Source organism: Rutidosis leptorrhynchoides, chromosome 3 (assembly GCF_046630445.1).
Source record: "Rutidosis leptorrhynchoides isolate AG116_Rl617_1_P2 chromosome 3, CSIRO_AGI_Rlap_v1, whole genome shotgun sequence".
Classification (NCBI taxonomy): domain Eukaryota; kingdom Viridiplantae; phylum Streptophyta; class Magnoliopsida; order Asterales; family Asteraceae; genus Rutidosis; species Rutidosis leptorrhynchoides.
The window spans coordinates 229,818,293-229,823,750 of NC_092335.1; positions in this window are offsets into that span (position 1 = coordinate 229,818,293).

Sequence of the window (5,458 nt, forward strand, 5' to 3'; positions counted from 1 at the left end):
TTGAAAGTCTAGTCTAAATATCAGTACCAACTGTTAAAACTATGCTATACCCGGCTATGTCCGACTAAGTCCCTACAGTGATATTTTTAATTGCTGCGGCATTCTTAATTATTGGGGATAGGCCTATCGGGAGTAACGTCCCCGATACATTTGACTAAGTCTTTGTATTACTTGATAATGAAATTAAACGACAAGGACAGAACAACTTGTCACGGGGCAAACAACGTTTAGCTTAAATATCACGCACTGGCATAACTTTTTGATCCTGCGGGAGATCAACTTGACTGGATCTGAGTGATCTACTTATGAAAAATAAATCTTGTGGTCTAACACTATTACTGAAATCATTATTTATGACAAACCTATGAACTCACTCAACCTCGTGTTGACTTTTTAAGCATGTTTATTCTCAGGTACTTAAATATTGCTTCCGCTGTATATCTACTGCTTTGATGATGATTGCTTGCTATGCTTGGAGTTTTCATTACATATCATATCAATTAAAGACATATTATCTTCCGCTGCAAAACTCAACAAAACGTCTCATGTAGAGTCGTTCTCGTTTATACAACTGTGATTTGATATAATTAGTCACAAATACCCCAGGCCCTATTTGGGGGTGTGACAGATTGGTATCAGAGCAGGTTGTTGTAGAGAACCAGGATTGCATTTTATGTGTGCCTTATACAATTAGGTACCTTAGCAATGTAGGACTACAACTTTCCTTGACCGTAGTGCCTTTACTTGTTGCCTTTATCTGTTAAATGCTATACTATACTTTAGAAACTTTACTTATCTTAGAATGCCGAGCCAACCTAAGAACTCTGCTCACTTTCCTAATTATTATCCAATTACGCCAACGCATTTAAATGCGACACCATGATTTCTGAAATTCTTGATATTCCTATGTCACCTATCATGGTTTTGTGTATTACATATGTATTACATGAAATATTATCCATGATTTTTGAAACTCCTATAATTGTTACTATTCATACTCAAACGTATATAACTCCCTGTTATATCACGTACCTATATGCCTTATACCTTTATGCATCAGTTTGCGAACCGGAAAATGTCATTGGGTTATCACAGTATACGAATTGAAAGTCTTTAATCGAAAGATTATTAGATTACATACTTATCATTTTATAATCTCGACACGTCATACTGCCATTATTGGAGTATAGACAAATCATATCTTATCATATCTATCCCAATAGACCTTTTCTACCACTTTTCCTAAATTTCCTCCGTAAATTACGGAAATCTTTTTGCTATAAATACGTATTCAAGGAGACGAATATATCATTTAGTATTCAATACCCATTTCATATCAAACCCTATTCCAAACACATAATATGAATTTCTCGAACTCCTCGAGCTCCAACGGCAGCGTAACCGGAACAAACGAACCAATCAGCCATCATCTATTCTGGATGAATTGGGGATGGGTTCGTAGCTGACTCAATCAATGGAGGCAAGAAGAAGGTGATCCCTTCCATCAATCAAATTCACCTCTTGGCGAAGAACCTGAAGCACTTACCGGCGAACCAGTTCGGAACACCATTTTCTCTCTTCTTTCCATGGTATCCCGTCACGAATATATAATATTGAAGATTTTAGATCTTATTCACCCTCTTGTTCCAATCGCCAATCATCCCGGAATGGTAGAAGAAGTCAACGAGCTTCGCGCTCGAGTGGTGGCACTGGAGAATACGGTGCGATATCTACAAGCATCAGCTGCACCAGCAGCATAACCAGTACCATCAGCATCACAACCAACAGCATCAGCTTCATCAACAACAACATCCGCATCCCACGCCTCAACATCACACTCAGTACCTCAAACATCAAACGCCCATAGATACCAAGGAATATTAGTAATAATGAGCTAAGATGTATTGACTCATTCTTCGTGAAGAATTATATATGTATATCTTATATATATATATGATTTGGAACAATAATAAATCTTGTCGTACTAAGCAATTACGTGTGAATCTCAACTAGTATGTACTACTTGGTTAATTCATATCACTAATATGCTATGAAGTACACCCTTCGTTAATGACTTAATAATTGTTAATCAATGCTTCAACACAATAAACTCCATTTCATAATAAATCAAGTGTAACGATGAATGTATTGATTCATAACTTCATTAGCGAAATATTTCGCGACAATTATGAAATCTCTAAGGTTTTAGAGATTATTTATTCTCGTTCCAAACCGCAAATCAGATGAGTTTAATATATATTAACTCATTAAATCTATGATTATATCTGAAGAATACATATATGAACGTATATCTTCATAAAGATTGTAAATTCTATTGTACAAACTGTTAATTGTGAAAATATTTTAACGGGTAGGTAATACCCTAGAAATATTTACATCTCACATTAATACACTGTACATTCTTCAATTTCGATTCATAAATCATTAATTATACGCACTACCTTCACAATGATACACAATCATCTTCATACAAAATCAATTACACATTCTGAAATTAACATAACGGAATTCAAGTAAAGCTTTAGCAGGTGTTATCTTCCTAAAGATTACTACATTCATGAATTATATTCATTCGTATTCTGCAATGAATTATCACATCGCCGAAATTATCATTCATCACTTTTAAAATCAATAACGCCTATTCGTTAACCATTAGATCCGTTGACGATTACAATCAGTGTTTAATCATCTAAAAATAAAATTTCTTGAAACCATCTCGGATTGGTAACCAATGATTCAGATATGGTAGCATTAAATGCAGAGGAAACAGAAGAATTTTCCTCGTCATTGAATCTTAGAAATTCTAAGATATCACCGTATCTTTCGTTATAAATATCCTCTATATTTCTGAAGATATGTTTATAACGATTATTGTTCGCAATTAATTATCTCTTTGCGATAACTTTATCACATCATAAAGGAAACTGTTTTAGTTTCTATATTCAAGTTTAAATTATAAATGTTTTGAAGAAGTGTTGGGAATTGAAGCATGAGTTAGTATAATATAATGACGTCAGGCCAACGTGATTATATTACAGTAAGTCATGCTAAATTTTTAATGGAAGATGATGATTCATAGAGTTTATAATCATCATTTGTCATGTTACACGACTCTTACATTTAAACTCTAAAACATATCAAGAAAATATTTTTCTTGATAGTTCTATCTTTCCGTATATTCTAGTAATTTGACAAATCAAATCGTGCTATTACCTTTCATTCTGCTTTGTATATTATGATCATTCGAAACTTCATACCTACGAATTCTGGACCGTTACTTGCTTTACAAAAGCATGAAGCTTCAAAGGAAAATATAAATCCCGATAACAACACCGAAATTACAAACCATGTATATCAATGCGTATAGCAATATAAAGACACAGGAGAACTAAAAATACAATAAATCCTAGAGCATAATAGAAGTAAACAGACTCCTCTGGTGGGAGTTGGAAAAGAAGGAATATTGTAGCGATAACCAGTATAAGGTCAAGAACAAGAATTGGATGGAGCATTTTCACAATCTTTGAAAGTATGAATTGAGGAAGAAAGTATATAAGTGGTGAAGATAATGAAACGGAAGAAGCTAATTTATAGTAAAATTCCATACATAGCAATTGAGGAAATTCATCGCATTTAATTAAAGAAAATCCTAATTTCCTTAATTAACGGAGAATCAAATCTTATAAAGATTATGAAGATTTCTTTAATTCCTTAAATTCCGGAAATCAATCGTGACTAAGTCAAAAGTTAAAGCGAACATTTAATTTCCTCATTTCAATCTTTTACGATAGCTTCGTTTATACTCTTGTTAAATCGAATCATATCATTCCATATTACCCAATATTGGTAAAACTCTATTTTCCAACTCATATTCATCATTAAGATGTTCCTGTTGTAAATAATGACTATCTCTATCAAATATCGTGACCTTGATTTTCATGAACTCCTTTCTATTTTGTCTACCCTAATATTGTGGCATAAACGCTCAAGGTTTAAATAAGCTCACTATTATTCATCACACATTTCATGTATATTGAAATGCTTGTATAACGTCATCATCTCTTTCTGAGGAAAACCTAATCAATGACACTCTTGTTAAATCCTTTAGATAACCTCCGCATTAATAATAAAATGCACTTCGTAGAATTTATGGATCGTAAGATTTAAACGCTAGAAACAAAACAATATCCTATTAGTTGGAATTCACGAAAGGCCCCGAGCATACCTGGGAATGTGAAGACCAAATAAAACGAAAATATCCTCACCTGTTTACAAACAACGCTGACTGATGGCAACAACTAAATTTCGGGACGAAATTTCTATTAACAAGGGGATACTGTGACAACCCGTAAATTTTTGGCAAAATTTAAACAAAAATCTTTATATGATTTCATTTAACCTCGACTAATTCCGACGATTCACGAACAATTATTTGTAAATAATTACCCATTAATTTGATATATTAATATTATTATTATTAATATCCTTTTAAACAATATATCAATAATTAATATCTTTATTATCAGTATTGTTATTATGAATAAAAAAAATATTGACAAATATTCTTGGAAAAGTAGTAAATCAATTTGTTTATTTTAAAAAAAATATAAAAAAAAATCCTTAAAATAAATGATTTTTTTAATAAAATAAATAAATAAATAAATAAATTACTTTTTAATTAAAAATTATAATGGAAAACTACTTTTATTATTTTATTTTGTCCATTATCCCATGACCTAACATTTAATACTTTTGAATTTTAAAATCCCATTAAAAATTAAAATATTTCTTTTTCTTTTAATTATTTTATTCTTTTTACCTAATTTTTTCAAGTATAAATACCTCTCATTTCTCATTCAAACTCACACCAAAATTTCTCTCATTCTCTCTTTGAAGAATTACTACTAGTTGATATCCAGATCACTTACTTGCTTTACTTTCCTTCTTGCGTGGAATACTTCAACTGCTATTTAATGTGAGTTTCATATGATCCCTTTTACTCTTTACATTTTTGGGCTGAGAATACATGCGTAACTTTTATAACTGTTTTACATGTATCAACTATTAAACTGTGATATGTTGGGCTATGACCAGCAAGTCCCCAACCGACAAGTATAAACGATAACTTGTTACGGGGCAAACTTGAAAGTCTAGTCTAAATACAAGTACCAACTATTAAACTGTGATATGTTGGGCTATGACCAGCAAGTCTCCAACCGACAAGTATAAACGATAACTTGTTACGGGTCAAACTTGAAAGTCTAGTCTAAATATCAGTACCAACTGTTAAAACTATGCTATACCCGGCTATGTTCGACTAAGTCCCTACAGTGATATTTTTAATTGCTGCGGCATTCTTAATTATTGGGGATAGGCCTATCGGGAGTAACGTCCCCGATACATTTGACTAAGTCTTTGTATTACTTGATAATGAAAT